Genomic DNA, 19,361 nt, shown 5'->3' on the forward strand with positions numbered 1-19,361 from the left:
AGGCAGCAGCCAAGAAATGAGCCGCAGCGAGCAAGGATGGGGACGGCTTTCCTGACCTCGAGTAATGCATCTTGATCTTTGAGGGATCCAATGCCATCAACTCCAAGCGCCAGCACAAAGTGCGCTACAGAGAGGCATGCATCGCCAAAACGGACGTCCCCTCCTTCCTTTGTTGGTCGGAATCTCCGATCACTTTTGATCAGAGGGGCCATCCTTCCCACGTCACTAGACTAGGTCGCTACCAGCTCATTGTCGACCCCATCGTCCACAAGAAGTGCCTCAATAAGGTGCTGATGGACGGAGGTAGCGGCCTCAACATTCTCTATGTCGACACCCTCGACGCCATGCGCATCCCCTGGTCAGACCTCCGCTCGGTGAGCTCTCCCTTCCACAGTGTGATCCTAGGAGCGCAGGCATACCCGCTTGGGCAGATCGACCTGCCCATCATGTTTGGTGATCGAGCCAACTTTTGCTCGGAGGTGCTTACCTTCGAGGTGGTTGACTTCCTGGGGTCTTACCATGCCATCTTGGGGAGGCCATGCTACGCCAAGTTCATGGCAGTCCCCAACTACACCTACCTCAAGCTAAAGATGCCAGGACCGAATGACATCATCACCATGGGTAGCACCTTTTCCCAGGCCTACATGTGTGACCACGAGCATTTCGAGCTTGCCACTGCCATCATCAACTCATCTGAGCTCCCTCGGCTCGGGGAGTTGTTGACCCCAGCAGTCCCAGACTGCAACAAGCCAACCTCCTCGACTGCCTTCTGCCCACTCGAGGAAACAAAGGTGGTGGGAATCGACCCCACTGACCCTACCAAGATAGTGCCGATTAGGACCTAGCTCTTGGCTAAATAGGAATGCGATCTCATCGACTTTCTACGCGCCAATCGCGGTGTCTTCGCATGGAAACCTTCCAACATGCCAGGCATACCGCGGGAGGTCGCTGAGCACGCACTACGCCTCGTCCCGAGCTCAAAGCCCGCCAAGCAACGCCTACGTCGCTTTGACGATGAGAGGCACATGGCCATAGGCGAGGAGGTCGCCAAACTCCTAGCAGATGAATTCATCAAAGAGGTATACCACTCTGACTAGCTTGCCAATCCTGTTCTTGTTAAAAAGAAGACTAGGAAATGGAGAATGTGCGTTGATTATACTGGCCTCAACAAGGCATGTCCGAAGGACCATTTTCCTTTACCACGCATAGACTAGATAGTCGACTCTACCTCAGGATGTGAAATCCTCTCCTTTTTGGATGCCTACTCAGGCTACCACCAGATCACGATGAAAGAGTCCGACCAACTCGCAACTTTGTTCATCACTCCGTATGGTTCATACTGTTACATAACCATGCCTTTCGGTCTGAAGAACGCTGGTGCCACCTATCAATGGTGCATGCAGCAATGCTTCACCAATCAAATTGACCCGCTCGATCAGCCTGACCAAGTCGAGTGGCCAAAACCAACAATTGTTGTCTATGTAGATGACATAGTGGTCAAAGCGGCTCGAGCTTGTGACCTGATCACAAACTTGGACACGACGTTCATGAACCTCTAAAGGTTCAACATCAAACTAAATCCTGAAAAGCTTTTGGGGTTCTGAAGGGGAAGGTGCTTGGATACATTGTGTCCGAACACGTTATCGAGGCCAACCCCAAAAAAATCATGGCCATCTCCAACATGGGCTCTATACGCAACGTCAAGGGCATATAGAGGCTCACCGACTATTTGGCCACCCTGAGCTGATTCATCTCCTAGCTCGGCGAGTGGGGAATGCCTCTCTACAAGCTTCTCAAAACGATGGACGCTTTTGTCTAGACTGAGGAAGCACAATAGGCTTTGGAGAGCCTCAAAGCGTCACTAACGTCGGCCCCAATCCTTGTTGCTTCCGAACGGGGAGAACCCCTCCTCCTCTACGTCGTGGCAAGCAACCACGTCGTGAGCGCCGCCCTAGTTGTCGAAAGGGAGGAGCCAGGATACCACCTTAAGGTCCAATGACCTGTATACTTCATCGGGGAGGTACTCACCGACCCCAAGGTCCAGCACCCCCAGGTGCAAAAACTCCTATACGCCATGCTAATGGTGACCCGGAAGCTCCTGCACTACTTCACCAACCATGAAGTCTCGGTCATCACTTCATACCCGCTCGGAGACATCATCCGCAACCACGACGCTGCGGGACAAATCTCCAAGTGGGCACTCGAGCTAATGGGCCATGACATCAGGTATATCCCTTGTACCGCTATTAAGTCTTAGACTCTCACGGAATTTGTCGCCGAATGGATGGAGGTCCAGCTCCCGACCCTAGACGTCACCCATGAGTACTGGATGATGTACTTTGATGGGTCTGTAATGGCACCTGGCTCAGGGGCTAGAGTGGTTCTAATCCCCTAGGATAGGAGTAGGCTCCGCTATGCAATCCGTCTCCACTTTTTGGCCTCAAACAACGCCATGGAATACGAGGACCTCATCAACGGACTGTGCATCACCATCGAGCTTGGCGCTACACAGCTCTACGTTCACAGCGACTCAAAGCTGGTCGTCGACCAGGTCATGAAGGAGTCCTCTTGCAAAAGCCCCCTCATGATAGCATACTGCTAGGAGGTGCGCAAGCTCGAGGACAAATTCCAGGGGATCGAGCTACACCATGTCCTCCAAAAGGATAACGATGCCACCGATTTTCTCACAAAATTGGCTGCCAGGCGAGTTCCATCTCCGGACGGGGTCTTCATCAATGACCTTCATGAACCATCTGCCCACATCCTAGAAGGTCTGATCCAGACACACTCTGATGCCGACCCGGTGCTCGGGGGCTCCGACCCCAGTGCCTCTATGACGACGTCGCCCGCCGATGTCACCGTGTTGGCACTCGATCAAAGCGACTGGCGAGCGCTGCTACTCGCCTACCTCCTCGAGGAGGTTCTCCCACCCAAAAGGACTAAAGCACGATGGATCGCTCGATACGCCAAGATGTTCATCACGTTCGGTAACGAACTTTACAAATGAAGTCCATCAGGAGTACTCATGAAGTGCGTCCCTATCGACCAAGGCAAGCAGCTCCTCCTCGAGCTCCATGCCAGAATATGCGGACATCACACAGCCCTGAGGTCGCTGGTCAGAAAAGCCTTTCGCCAAGGTTTTTACTAGCCCACCATGCTACGAGATGCAGAGGAGGTCGTCTGTAGGTGTGAGGGATGTCAGTTCTATGCTCAGCAAATGCACTTGCCAGCACATGAGCATCAAACTATCCCCATCACTTGGCCATTCACGGTCTAGGGCCTCAACATGGTAGGACCCCTCAAAAAGGGCCCAGGCGGCTTCACTCACCTACTCATAGCGGTCGACAAATTTACCAAGTGGATAGAGGCCAAGCCCATCACCAACATTCGCTCGGAAGAGGCGATCAAATTCTTCCTCGACATCATCTACCGGTTTGGCGTTCCTAACTATATCATGACTGACCATGGAACTAACTTCACTAGGAAGAAGTTCCTGGACTTCAGTGATGGATATGGTATTAGGATCGACTGGGCCTTGGTCGGACATCCATGTACTAACGGTTAGGTTGAGCTAGCCAATGACATGGTCCTCCAAGGACTCAAGCCACGCATCTTCGACTGACTCAACAAGTACGCCGGATGATGGGTTGCAGAGGTCCCAGCGATCCTCTAGAGCCTAAGAATGACCCCGAACCGATCCACAGGGTTCACACGACCAAGGAGAAACACAAGCTCTCTCCACCATGGGAAGCAGTGCTGCCCTCTGACCTCGACCACGACGCCCTAAGAGTGAAGGCCTTCTACCACGACCGAGCCATGGAGGCACAACAAGATGCAGTTGACCTACTTGAGGAGGCCCGTGAAACGACCGTCATCCGCTCCGCTCGCTACCAACAGACTCTCCACAGGTACCATGAGAGGAAAATCAGAGGAAGGATCCTCGAGGTCGGAGACCTCATGCTCCAAAGGACCCAATCGACCAAGGAGAAACACAAGCTCTCTCCACCATGGGAAGGACCCTATACGGTGACCGAGGTGATCCGACCGGGCACCTACCGACTGAAGGATGACAACAACAACGTTCTCACCAACACTTGGAACATCAAACAGTTACGTTGTTTCTTCCCCTAAAATTCAGTCTTACCATTTTCTTTCATTCAACGTTCGCTCCTACTGTAACACCCTAGGTGATAGCCTTGCATAAATTGACTTACATTGCATGAGCATGAGCATGAGCATCAAGCATTCATATATAAGCTTTTACATTTGAAACATGTGATTGAAACATATGAAACATGCTTGTTATTTTATGTTTCCTTATATATATGCATATGATCATGTGTGAATACATGTAAATGGTTGATGTGAGTCACTAAACATCATAGCTATACTTAGGATGACTAGTGTAACCAATGTATGAAATGATTGTGTGACCTTACAAATAGCTTAAACATGTTTAGAATATCATTATGAACAACTTTGGTATTCATGGATAGGGCTAATTTGGTCACTAAGTCATAGTTCAAGTATGAGTCATCATTTGAATGTAATGGGTTTGACCAAGTTTGAACTATATGATAGAGACTTTGCATGGATGTGTGCACTAAAGTAAAGTTGTAGTGTTGGATGAGAGGGACAACTTTTATTTTTGGGTCATAGGATAGTTTAGCTCCTAACATACTTAAAAATTGCTCACAAGAATCAGTATTTCATTGATTTCAGCACTTAGGAAATTTTTTCTAAGTCTTGCGTGCTTGCAGTTTGACGGTCACTACTTTGGGTTGACTTTACTCTCTATCCATTGCAAATTAGACCTTGATTTCTAAAGGAGTTTTGTAGCCGGTACTTAGGGCTACGAGTTAGGTTTAGGTTGTTTGCACTAACAAGCTACGGATTAGGAGTTTTATCGTTGTCAGACCGCGTCGTCAGGCTCGGTTCGGGGCTCTGATGGCCAACTCGTTCGGTCTTCAGTGGCCGATCAGCAGCAGCGCATGGCCGCCGCGTGGTGGTAGTGAAGCCGCGTGTCACCGTTGGTCTGAGCAGTCGGGCCACGTTGAGCCACAGCGCGCCTTCATCATCCCCAGCACTTACCCGCTCCATCCCCGCGCTCTCATTTCGCTCTATGCCTCTTCCTTTGCCCACCCGTAGCAGCCGCAGCAGCGGACAGCGCTGCCGTCGCCATTGCCAGCCACCCCGCTCGCCTTGCACCGTGTCACGTCGCTTCTCCGCCACCACAGCAGTGCCGTTGCCACCTCCACCGAGCACCGTGCCACCTCCGCCGAGCACTGTGCCACCTCCGCCGAGCACCGCAGCCACTCCACCGTCATCCTAGAGTCTCACAGCGCCCACATTGCTTACTAACCGCACCCGGTAAGTCGTCGTGGCCACACCGCCTCCGACTGCCTTTCGCTATAGCGGTTGGTGCTCTAGAACCACCATCGTGTGTAGCAGCTCGTAGACTCATAAGATCGAGTCATCGCGGTCACCGCCAGTGTAGCGCAATCGTCCCGCTCTGCCATGCCGCCATTGACGCCGCCGCCGTGCTTAGCTCCGGCAATAGGTCCAGCTTGTCAGCTCAATAGGTGCGGGAGGTCATGGGGATCATGGTTGGGTCGGTGCCATCGCCGGAGAGGGTTGCCGTCGGCGAATTCCGGTTGTTCCGCGCCGCGCTCTGTATGGCCGTAGCTGACGTGTGGGGTCGACTTAACAGAGGGCTCCAGCTGTCAGTGACTCGATGGAGAAAGCTAGTTCATTTGTTTTCAGTTTTGTTGCAAACTTTGAAAAAAATGATAAGTAGGGTTGTAGAGATCCAAATCTTGTGAACCAAATTTTGTAGTGTTCCTTAGGAAGTGTACTATTTTATAAAAATATAAAATCTGTTGCTTGACACTTTTTACTATGGTTCCTATTTATGTTATTTTAATCCTGTATGCCCTGTCATTTTTGCATAGGATATTTTACTTGGTAAAATGGCGTGAAACTTTTACAGTAGTCTATTGGTAGCACTAATAAGCCACTATAAATTTCTAAGAATTTATGATGTACATTGGGTATATGTTTATTATTTAACCTAATTATCTAGTTAAATTGATAAAGGCATTTAAATGAATAGTTTGGGATTGGACATTATGATTTCTTGAGTTTATTTGATGTCCTTGAACTGTTGGTATACTTGGTGAATTCAAATTTGGAATGGCTATATGCAATAGAAATATCGTTGCTTTATAATTCGGATGAGAAAGGTTTTTGGACAGATTCTGTAGTTTGGTATGTTACATAGTAAAAATGATGTTTACTGTAAAAATGGTTAATAACAAAGTTGTAGGTAACTTCTTCATATATCTTGTGTCAAAATTTCAGGACAATAGGCCAAAGGGTTTAGGAGTTATAGCTGTTTGAAGTTAGTATTCCCAAATGCTCGCTCTCTGGAATTTCTGGACAGCACTGGCTTGATTGTCTGTTTTGGTTAAGATAGATTGCGAAGTAGCTTTTGGTGATTAAATAAGAGTTGTAGACAATTTTATAATATTTCCAAAAAGTCCAAGATCACATCATTTGGATAAGTAGAACTTCTGTTATGAGTAAAACAAGTAGCTGCTGTTTTATGGTATAGTAAATGAATTGTTGGAGTGTTTGATTAAGTGATCAAGAAGAGATATGCACATACTCAGTAAAATGTGATGCACTTGTTATTTCTTTAACACCATGCTGTTAAGAATACTTACAAGAATCCATTCATCATGTATCATCATACTATATTTGTCAGCATGTATGCATTCGCAATATCTTATGCCGTATCCATGCATATAGGATTGAACAGAGGAGATAACATTGCTGGAATTCAACGAAGGAGAGGAAGGGGACCAGCAGGAGATTCCTCAAGCCGTAGCTCCCAAAGGTGAGTAGCAGACCCCAGAAGAGCTTCCGGAGTGCCCTGACCACCGCCCCACGTCCTTTCTGAAAGGTAAGCCTCGGAGCATTCTAAGTCTCCCAGTATTTTACAAAATATTACTCGAGTCCTTTATGATTGATGGATTAGGTTATAAGAGTTGATTGGAACCACTTGATGCATATAAATTCATTGTCCAAAAATATACCTTTAACCCTATATAGATCTAGGATCGAATATATGCTTAGCCATGCTTAGACCAGTAGAAGTCGGGTGATTTCCTGTCACCTATGAGATATAGGTGGATACCGAAGCACGGTTGGCTATATTTGCTATCGTGGAAAAGAACCATGGGGTAATGTAAATCGAGGCCGGATGGAGTCTATGGTAGTTTGACTCTTGTGATTCCGTCTGTGCCGATTAAGGATCGTACCGTTGTTGGACCTTTTGACAAGATTGAATGCATGCCTATCACTTAGCTGGCCGGATAACTCATTCCGACCGCGAAGCCGAGTAGCTCAACTCAGGCAGGGCCTCGCTCTATAAGAGTGCGCACTCTGGATGGTAGTAAGGATGTGCGGGGAGCCAGACTGAGCCCAAGGGCAAGTAGGGCCTGAACGTCCTGGCATTTGGTGTCCCTGATTGTGCGGCGCTAGGCGAACCCACAAAATGTGTACTTGAGTTATACCAAAGGTGACCTAAGGCTACCGTGGATGGTAGACCCGGGTTTGTGTTAGGAATAAATTCCCAGCTGGTTCAAATCGATTCGAATCGCCGTCGCTCCCGGATAGTGAGACACTTGGCTAGCTCCAACCTCGTAGTAATTGTATTATGGAATATGATGGTTCGGATAAACATGGAATTACAATACCTGCTATGGTTACTATTGTATGCTCTTAAAATGATACCCCACCTGTTTGGCATAGGATAGTTGCTAATTTAGAGATGGATAGTCATAATTAACTTAATAACGGAATTATAATTGTACAACTGAGTTAATCGCTTTTTATGCAAAATGTTGTCAAGCTATCTCCACTTATACAGCCTTGCATGATCCTTGGAGTCATTTTATTTCTGGTTTATGACGGGTAAGTCTAGCTGAGTTCCTTCTCGTACTCAGAGTTTTATTTCCCATTATTGCAGATGGCACTGTTTATCATGGTTATTGCAAGAGTTGCTTCTATTCCGCTGTGGATGAGGAGTAAGCCTTGGGCAGGCTTCTTTATAAATCCCTCTACATGCTTTTGTGGATTGTGATCGTATGTTGGCACTGTATTAAACTATGTTGGCAAATGCTACTTTCAAACTTAATTTGCTTCCGCTATTATCTATCAAACTTGGTTTGTAATAACTTTATTTCATACTCTGGTGATGAAAATATATCTGTGAACCTTATGTAATATGTGACATGTATGTTGAATCATGTACGATCTTGGTTGTTGTAAATCGTTTATCGAGACCCGTCGTGGTACTCGACGGACTACCGGATTTATATGGGTTCAAGTATGACTGTGCGACCGCTTGCGGGCCGCCATTGTACTTGTACTCTTATAAATTGGTCGGTTCTGCGACAGCTGGCATCAGAGCAAGATTCAACATTAATTGTCACATGTGCATTTAAAACAAAAGTTTTTGTTTTCCAAAACCCTTTCTAGCAACTAATAGCTATATAAATAGGTATTTGAAATCTAAAGTGTGCCAGTGATCACTTTCCTTATGCCCAAATTAAGGACTATTAGGTGGCTATTTAAGTAGTAACTTGGGGGTTTTAATTTCATCGTCTATACGGCGTGCTATTGTATGGATGCCATTCATTTGAATGGTAATGTATGGATCAAATGCCTCTACGCCAAGGTAAGTTGATGAGTGGCATGACCGCAATATGTGAGCGTGCGGTCGGGGAGAGTTAGCTTTGGTACGACTATGTATGCATGCTTGCATGTGTATGTGGTGCGTATTTAATGATGGGTATAAACTGTTATCGGGTAGCTTTGATACGGAAGTATATGTATGGGTATACATATATGGAAGTATTTAGATCTACATTCTGCATATTTCATTATGGGATTGGGCTGAAATGAAACTCTTATGCAGGTACACTAACAACGAAACATGTAGCTCGACTAGTTACGCTATATATGAGAGAACGTATGTATGCCACCGTATATATCGTTAGAAATAATTTTTCCTAAGTTTGTGAGGACGTACGGAACGAGCATGCATCATGATAATTATCATTCAAATAAGTACATTGTTCCTCCCCTTATAAATTTCTTACTCAGTTATGTAACTCTTATCCATTATGGCCTTATCTCACAAAAGGTTGTACATGTTGATGGTACAGATGGCAGCACCAGTTGGATGTGAGAATTTCCTGATGGTTTTTGGAACACCTACTCTACTGTGGAGAGTTTTGCACTTTACGGCATACTATGAACTGCCCCTTTATCATTGGAATGAAGAGTACTTGGAGGGACAGCCATGGTACGAGGTGCGGCTAACTATACCAGCCCGCACATAGGCACCCTTCTGGCATGAGTGGAAGGCGGATCGGAAGGGAAAACTCCTTGGGAGGCTGCCCAAGTAGTGGCCTTTGAGGTTTTGAGTCAAATCTGTCAGCAGCATGGGGATGCACTTACCGACAGTGCCGCGGGTATGTTTCCTTGGATGGATCTGTCCACAGCAATATGGGAACAACGCAACCAAAATGCATTGATCCAAGACCGGGATGAGCGGGCCAATAGCTCTAGTCCTGCCATGAGTGCCATGTTTGCGGTGATGAAGATGTTTTGTACACGCTAGGACACTAGGGATTTCTGGCAGGAATCATACACCACTTGCATGGACAAGCTCATGAGAGCGGAAGCCGCACAACGCAAGCTCAAGAAGTGTGTGCGTGAAAGATCCTTGTGTGGTTTTGGTAATTGAGTGACAACCTAGGTGGACTAATTGTGTTTATGTGAGATACACAGGTAATTAGTCCATAGGTACATGTGTATGAGCAACATATGCCATGAAGGTGAAAATGGCTTGGAGATGTTGCAAAGCTCACACATGTGATGATGAAGGAGCTCATTGCACATGAGACATGACATTGAGTCATGTGATCAAGGTGGAGAAGATCAAGACAAGACTTGGCTTGATGGATCGGTTGAAAGCGTGAAGGGCAAGTCGGAGGATTTGGAGTGATGGACCGCGTGGCGGTGAAGCTTGAGCAAGACTTGGCGCTGATGGACGATGGCAATGGTGAAAAGCAAGTGAAGTCAAGATTGATGAACCAATATGATCACGTGATGATATGAAGTGAATCATATCATTGTTGATCATGTTGATGCATGTGTTGCATCAACATTGGAGGAGATGGAATGGAATGCGCAAGGCAAAGGTATAACCTAGGGCATTTCATTTCACCGGTCATAGGTGTGTAGAGAAGTTGATGACCGGGTTTAGGATAGATGGCCATACTATCAAGAGGGGCAAACTTGTTTGCATATCGGTCATCTAGTGCCACTCGAGTGATCTAACTTTACATCGTCGCTAGGATTGAGTGGCGTGGCAAGTTGAGTGGCTAATCCTTTGAAAAATGATTGCGAAAATGCTAACACACATACACATAGTGGTGTACACGTGGTGGTGTTGGCACATTTATAAAGGAGATGAAGTTGGAGTTGATGTGGATCAACTTGGCGATGGAACAGAGGTGAGAAGGGTTTGTAACTCCACCGGCGGAGTGTCCGCCAGTAGAGTGCGGATAGTCTGATGGTGCCACCGGCGCCCTGTTCCAAAAAGATAGGGTCTCACAAAGTGGACCGGACACTGGTCACGTAGTGACCGGACGCTGGGTTCCAGTGTCCGGTCAGTAGTGGCAGTCAGCGGGCAGGCGTTGGTCATCGACCGAACACTAGTGCTGGAAGTGACCGGACGCTGACAGGGTGCATCCGGTCAAGGTGACATGTGATGACGTAGGCAGAGCAGTGTTGCTGGAGGTGACCAGACACTGGTGCTGCGTCCGATCGTGACCGACCGGATGCGTCCGATCATGTCTGGTACCTTACTGGAAACGACCGGACGCTGGGGTTGCTGAGTCCGGTCAGTTCAAGCTGCTGCGTTTGGTCAATAGATGACCGTTGAGATTGAGTGAACAGCGTTTAAAGAAGGGGACATGTGGCGTGCATCGCACGACCGAACGCTGAGGTCCAGCGTCCGGTCGATCGGATCGGAGCGTCCGGTCGTCCCGAGTTTTGCCCAGTGAAGGGGTAACGGCTCTATTTGTTCGTGGGGTTATAAATAGAAGCCATGGTCGGCCTTGGGTCAGCAGCTGAGCACACTAGAGCCTTGGTGGCTTGTGTAGTAGTGCTTGGGAGCCCTCCATCTCACATATACTTGATAGTGATCATTCGATTGTGTGAGAAAGCGATTCTAGTGCGATTGCATCGTGAGGTTGCATCAAGTGGCACTAGGTGATCGAGTTGCAAGCCAGTGGTGTTTGTTACTCTTGGAGGTTGCCACCTCCTAGATGACTTGGTGGTGGTCTCCGTTGAAGCCCGCAAGAAGCTTATGCGGTGCTCCGGAGAAGAGCTTTGTGAGGGGCATTGTGCTCGCCCCGCAGGAGCCGCGAAGAGCAACTCTAGTTGAGCGTGTCATTGAGCTACCCTCACTTTCAGGGTAGGTTCTTGCGGTGCCCGACGTGCGGGCTTGGCGGGTGATGCCAATTAGCCGCCGAACCACCAAGTGAGTGGTCAACACAACGGGGACGTAGCGTGTTGGCAAGCACATGAACCTTGGGAGAAAAATCATCATGTCAACCTTGTTCTTCCCGTTGGTTTGCATCCTCGTTACACAAGCTTGTAATTACTTTTATATACATTGTGCTTGTGTAGTTGCTCTTGTAACTAGTTAGCTTGTGTAGCTTACTAGTTACCTTCTTGCTTGTGTAGCATAGAAGTAGCTCCCTTGCGTGGCTAATTAGGTTTGTGTAACCTTGTTAGTCACTTTGCTTAGTTTGTGTAGCTAAGTATTTACGCTCTCTAATTTGGCATTGGTTGCATTGTTATTGAGCATTGCTAGTGAGCTTAGTTGGCTTTGTGCTTTTGCTTACTAGCATGTGTAGGAGCTCCCTTGTTGCTTAAAGTACTAGTGACATAGGTTTATGTGACCTTGCTCCTAGAATTGGTTAGGTGAGCTCTAGCTAGCCCATCACCTTTGTTGCTTAATTATTATCTTTGGAAGGTGCTAGAGAACATAGATAGAGGGGTGTAGTCTTGGCTAGACCGATAGTTCTAATTCCACACTTGTTTCGGTTAGCTGACGCGATTAATTTTAGAGATGACTATTCACCCCCCCCCCCTCTAGTCCGCCATCTCGACCCTATAGTGCGCAAGCATAAGAAAGCTGCAAGTAAAGCCCGATGGAAATCTGACCAAGCCTATGCAGCTTTGGGCCATCTCCATACCCAAATGGAGCAAGTGGATCAACAAAGAGCAGCAGCCCAAGAAGCAAGAGCAGATGATCAAGCATTGCTTGTAGGACTATGGGAGCAGTTGGAGGCCGCCCGTGCCGAGGCGTCCACAGCTATATGCTAGCGAGACGCAGCAAACAACCATGCCGTTGCAGCAAGGATAGAACGAGATAGGCACCATGACATGAGTAACGCACAGGACCATGCTAAAAGAGGCTTACATTAGCAACTTGCACAAGCTCAGCTTCGAGTGACGGACCTTCAGCATGAGGTGCATTATTTGAACAACCAGCTGAATCAAATCCTTGATGGGGAAGAAGATGGTCCTGATATGGCAGAAGATAAAGATGAGGACGAGGAAGAAGTGGAGCCTGAGGAAGGAGATGATCCTATCTCTGACCTCGATAGTGATCATGATGAGGATTAGATCGCCTAGTACTTAGTAGAAATGCTTAATGTATCATCGCTGGTTATGTAATGGACCTATAGTTTGAATTTGGTGTTGGTGATTGGACTATCATGTAATATTGTTAATTGCATGACTATCGCACGTTCGGTTAAACACTAATGCAATTCCAATTCATTTATTAGTGATCATGATTTGAATGTTGACGTGCTATGAGTCCGATAAGTGATCAAATTGGTGGTGTCATGTTGCGAGAATGAATTATTATGCCTCTGTTTTTATTGTATGAATTTGAGATTGTCTCTAGTAAATTTAGTTTGGCATGATTATAAATTCATCTGCAATCTCTTGACATCAACCAATAATCGCTTATTGTTGCAACTTCGCAGATGACTCGCACCCCGTGCAGGAGCTAGTAGCAGCCATGATGGCAACGTCGATGACTTACCACCACCGCCACCGCCATCTGCTCAGGAGTTCTTTTCCCAATTCTTGGGAAGCCAAAGGACAATGGAGGAAGCTCTGCGCCTCATTGCATAGAACACAGCTCATGCCCACCCACAGCAACAAGGGCCCGAGCCTAATCAGCATAGTACCTTCAAGGAATTTCTAGATACAAAGCCTCCTATCTTCAAGGTGGCAGAGGAACCACTATAGGTGGATGAGTGGCTCAACACCATTGAGTAGAAAATTTCAAGTTGTAGGGACCAGTAGGGATCTGGTGGACACATTTCTTGTCCTCTCTACCTGCTAATGCTCGAGTAACATGGGAGCAGTTCAAGTTGGCCTTTCGGGGGCATCACATTCCCCCAGGCCTAATGCGCATGAAGGCGGCTAAATTTCTATGGCTCACCCAAGGGACAAAGACCCTCACAGAATATATGCATGTGTTCAACAACCTGTCCAGGTATGCTCTAGGTTTTGTTGATACCGAGGAGAAGAAGATAGAGAGCTTCAAGCGGGGTCTTGGCACCAAACTGAAGAAGACCATGGCCAATTCCAAGTGCACCACCTATAACGAGTTTATTAGTGATTCGCTAACCTAGGAAAACCATACAAACATGCATGCGACAGCTAAGGGTCACAAGAGGGCATTTGAGGCAGGTGCCTCCGGATCTTCACAGTCCAGAGCTCCTATCACAGCTAGGCTACCATTTCGCCCACCTGCACCCAAGTTTAGGCCTCCACCCCCAAAAGCTCATAATGGCAGGCCTTAGAAAGTGTTCCGTAAGGCATTCACTATTGCCTTACCTAAAGGAAATGGCGGTCAAGGAAACTCCACAGGACCTAGGAGTAATCAACCTTGCTACAACTGCAATCAAGTGGGTCATTGGGCCAAGGAATGCCCCCACCCAAAGAAGAATGCCAATCAGAATCAGAACAATCAGAGGTAGGCGAACTCAAGGGCACGTCTGGGATACATGCACTATACCGCTGTTGAGGAAGTGCCCGTAGGAGAAGTTGTTACGGCTGGTATGTTTCTTGTCAACAAGCATCCCGCTATTGTTTTATTTGATTTGGGAGCTTCTCATTCATTTATGAGTCAAGCCTTTGCATCTAGACATGATCAGAAAATTATTGAAGTAAGCAAGGGTGGTTATAATATAAGTTTGGCTGGGGCTACTATTTCTACAAATAAGATAGTTAGAAATGTGCTCATCTCTATACTAGAGAGGGGGTATACAACAGATTTGATAGTATTGCCAGGGTTGTCCATAAGTGTAATCTTAGGCATGAATTGGATGAAGGATCATGGTGTTCTCATTGACACTAGCACTCGTACTATTATGTTGAGAGAACCCAAGGGAGGAAATGCTTTTCTAGTACCACCCTCCCGAAATTTTGAACTCCGACACTTAGCTTGTGCTATCCAAACCACTACCCTTTGTGATATCCTAGTGGTTTGTGAGTTTCCAGATGTATTCCCAGAGGAGTTATCAGGTTTACCACCTAATAGGGATGTGGAATTTAAGATTGAGTTAGTGCCAGGTACGGCACCTATCTCAAGAAGACCTTATAGGATGCCACCAAATGAGTTAGCATAACTTAAGATTCAGTTATAGGATTTGTTGGACAAAGGTCTCATTCAACCTAGTTCATCTCCATGGGGTTGTCTAGCATTATTTGTGAAGAAGAAGGATAGGTCCTTGAGAATGTGTGTGGATTACAGACCACTCAATGTTGTGACCATTAAAAACAAGTACCCGTTGCCTCGCATCGACATCTTGTTCGATCAGTTGGCGAAGGCAAAGGTATTCTCCAAGATTGACTTGAGATCAGGCTATCATCAGATAACGATTGGGCCCGAGGATATACCAAAAGCTGCTTTCTCCACTAGGTATGGATATATGAGTATTTGGTTATGTCTTTCGAACTAATGAATGCTCCTGCCTACTTCATGTACCTAATGAATTCGGTATTTATGCCCGAGCTTGACAAGTTCATGGTCATGTTTATCGATGATATATTGATTTATTTGGAGAACGAGGCAGATCATATAGAGCATCTGAGGATTGTTCTATCCAGGTTGAGGGAGCATAAGCTATATGCAAAGTTTAGCAAGTGTGAATTTTGGTTGAGCAAGGTACCTTTCTTAGGTCATATATTATCAAGAGATGGAATCTCTGTAGACCCATCGAAGGTACAAGAGGTCATGGATTGGAAGGCCCCAACTTTGGTTCATGAAGTTCAGAGTTTTATAGGGTTAGCAGGATATTATCGTCGTTTCATCCCAGATTTCTAAAAGATAGCTAAGCCCATGACTAGGCTACTTTAGAAAGATGAAAAGTTCAATTGGACATCGGAATGTGAAGCAGCTTTTCACACCCTCAGGACTCTGTTAACTATAGCTCCTGTCTTAGCACAACCCGACATTGAGAAGCCTTTCGATGTATTTTGTGACACATCCGGTATAGGCTTGGGGTGTGTGCTCATGCAAGAAGGAAGAGTTATTGCATATGCTTCTCGGCAGTTGAGAAAACATGAAGTCAACTACCCCACACATGATTTAGAACTTGCAGCGGTTGTTCATTTATTAAAGATATGGAAACATTATTTGTTGGGCAATATATGTCATATATATACTGACCACAAAAGTCTCAAGTATATCTTTACCCAACCAGAGCTAAACATGAGACAACGAAGATGGCTAGAGCTAATTAAGGACTACAATTTGGAAGTGCACTACCATCTGGGAAAAGCCAATGTTGTAGCCGATGCACTTAGTTGGAAAGCTCATTGCAACACTGTGGAAGCATTATTGGAAGATGGATTCAACCTGTTACATCCTGTTGTACTGCACAACATCACTATCAGTTGTTCACTTGAGAGCAAAATCATAGAGCTGCAGCAGTCAGATGTAGGTATAAGTCACATCAAGAGAAAGATGCAAGAGCAAGAAACCAAGCATTTTAGATTGGACAAAAGGGGTGTGCTATGGTTTGGGCACCGACTTATGGTACCAAAACACCGTGAGCTTAGAAACCAAATTCTAGAGGAAGCTCATTCGTCCAAATTGTCTATCCATTCGGGTAGTAGTAAGATGTATCAAGATTTGAAAACCCATTTTTGGTGGACTAAGATGAAGAAGGAGATCGCAGACTATGTCGCTAGGTGCGATAACTGCAGTAGAGTAAAAGCTATTCATATGAAATCTGCCAGATTACTTCAGCCATTGCCTATTCTAGGTTGGAAATGGGAAGAAATCAGTATGGACTTTATCACAGGCCTTCCAGTAACACAGCGAGGTCATGATTCTATATGGGTCATTGTAGATCGTCTCACCAAGTCAGCACATTTTATACCGGTGAACACAACGGATCGCGTAGTAAAATACGCCGAACTATATGTTTCTTAGATCGTGAGACTACATGGAGTACCTAGGACCATAATCTCAGATCGAGGACCACAGTTCATAGCTCGTTTCTAGGAACATTTGCACTAGGCTTTGGGAACTAAATTGATCAGAAGTTCGACATACCATCCACAAACTTCAGGACAGACAGAGCAAGTGAACTAAATCTTAGAAGATTTGTTAAGAGCTTGTGTTATATCTTCCAAAGGTTTATGGGAGAAATGGTTACCTTTAGCTAAGTTCTCCTACAACAATAGTTATCAAGCAAGCATCAAGATGGCTCCATTTGAAACCTTGTATGGCAGAAAATGTAGAACTCCGTTCAATTGGATTGAGCCCGGTGAAAGGAGATACTTTGGTATTGACTTTGTAACTGAAGCTGAAGAGCAAGTGCGTATTATCCAACAGCATATGAAGGCAGCTCAATCAAGACAAAAGAGTTATGCTGATAGAAGAAGAAGACCACTAACTTTTGAAGTGGGTGACTATGTGTACTTAAAGGTATCACCCATGAAAGGGGTGAAGAGATTTGGAGTGAAAAAGAAGCTTGCGCCTAGATATGTAGGGCCATACAAGATTATGGAACGGAAAGGAAATGTCGCTTATAAGTTACAACTTCCACCAGAGATGAGTGCAATATTTGATGTCTTCCATGTTTCTCAGTTGAAGAAATGTCTTCGTGTACCTAAAGAAGCTATTGCACCCACCAACATAAAACTTCAATCGGATTTGACCTATGAAGAAAAGCCAATCCGAGTGTTAGAAGAGATGGAAAGAGTAACACGGAGTAAGATCATTAAGTTCTATAAGGTGGTGTGGAACAATCATAGTGAACAAGGTGCTACGTGAGAACGAGAGGATTATTTACGAGAGATTTATCCCGCCTTTTTCCAAGAATGGTAGGTCTTGTAAATCTCAGGACGAGATTTTTATAAGGGGGAGGGGCTGTAACACCCTAGGTGTTAGCCTTGCATAAATTGACTTGCATTTCATGAGCATGAGCATCAAACATTCATATATAAGCTTTTACATTTGAAACATGTGATTGAAACATATGAAACATGCTTGTTATTTTATGTTTCCTTATATATATGCATATGATCATGAGTGAATACATGTAAATGGTTGATGTGAGTCACTAAAACATCATAGTTATACTTAGGATGACTAGTGTGACCATACAAATAGCTTAAACATGTTTAGAATATCATTATGAACAACTTTGGTATTCATGGCTAGGGCTAATTTGGTCACTAAGTCATAGTTCAAGTATGAGTCATCATTTGAATGTAATGGGTTTGATCAAGTTTGAACTATATGATAGAGACTTTGCATGGATGTGTGCACTAAAGTAAAGTTGTAGTGTTGGATGAGAGGGACAACTTTTATTTTTGGGTCATAGGCTAGTTTAGCTCCTAACATACTTAAAAATTGCTCACAAGAATCAGTATTTCATTGATTTCAGCACTTAGGAAATTTTTTCTAAGTCTTGCGTGCTTGCAGTTTGACGGTCACTACTTTGGATTGACTTTACTCACTATCCATTGCAAATTAGACCTTGATTTCTAAAGGAGTTTTGTAGCTGGTACTTAGGGCTACGAGTTTGGTTTAGGTTGTTTGCACTAACAAGCTACGGATTAGGAGTTTTATCGTTGTCAGACCGCGTCGTCAGGCTCGGTTCGGGGCTCTGATGGCCAACTCATTTGGTCTTCAGTGGCCGACCGGCAGCAGCGCATGGTCGCCGTGTGGTGGTAGTGAAGCCACACATCACCGCTGGTCTGAGCAGTCGGGCCACGTTGAGCCACAGCGCGCCTTCCTCATCCCCAGCACTCACCCGCTCCATCCCTGCGCTCTCATTTCGCTCTCTGCCTCTCCCTTTGCCCACCCGTAGCAGCCGTAGCAGCGGACAGCGCCGTCGTCGCCATTGCCGGCCACCCCGCTCGCCTTGCGCCGCGTCATGTCGCTTCTCCGCCACCGCAGCAGTGCCGTTGCCACCTCCGCCGAGCACCGTGCCACCTCCGCCGAGCACCGCGCCACCTCCGCCGAGCACCGCGCCACCTCCGCCGAGCACCGCAGCCACTCCACCGTCATCCCAGAGTCTCACAGCGCCCACATTGATTACTAACCGCACCCGGTAAGTCATCGTGGCCGCACCGCCTCCGACCGCCTTTCGCCGTAGCGGTTGGTGCTCTACGACCGCCGTCGTGTGTAGCAGCTCGTAGACTCATAAGATCGAGTCATCGCAGTCACCGCCGGTGTAGCACCGTCGTCCCGCTCTACCATGCCGCCATTGACGCCGTCGTCGTGCTTAGCTCCGGCAATATGTCCAGCTTGTCAGCTCAATAGGTGCAGGAGGTCATGGGGATCATGGTTGGGTCGGTGCCGTCGCCGGAGAGGGTTGCCATCGGTGAATTTTGGTTGTTCCGCGCCGCGCTCTGTATGGCCATAGCTGACGTGTGGGGTCGATTGAACCGAGGGCTCTAGCTGTCAGTGACTCGATGGAGAAAGCTAGTTCATTTGTTTTCAGTTTTGTTGCAAACTTTGAAAAAAATTATAAGTAGGGTTGTAGAGATCCAAATCTTGTGATCCAAATTTTGTAGTGTTCCTTAGGAAGTGTAGTATTTTATAAAAATATAAAATTTGTTGCTTGATACTTTTTACTAGGGTTCCTATTTATGTTATTTTAAGCCTGTATGCCTTGTCATTTTTGCATAGGATATTTTACTTGGTAAAATGGCGTAAAACTTTTACAGTA

This window comes from Miscanthus floridulus, chromosome 19 (assembly GCF_019320115.1).
Source record: "Miscanthus floridulus cultivar M001 chromosome 19, ASM1932011v1, whole genome shotgun sequence".
NCBI classification, from domain to species: Eukaryota; Viridiplantae; Streptophyta; class Magnoliopsida; order Poales; family Poaceae; genus Miscanthus; species Miscanthus floridulus.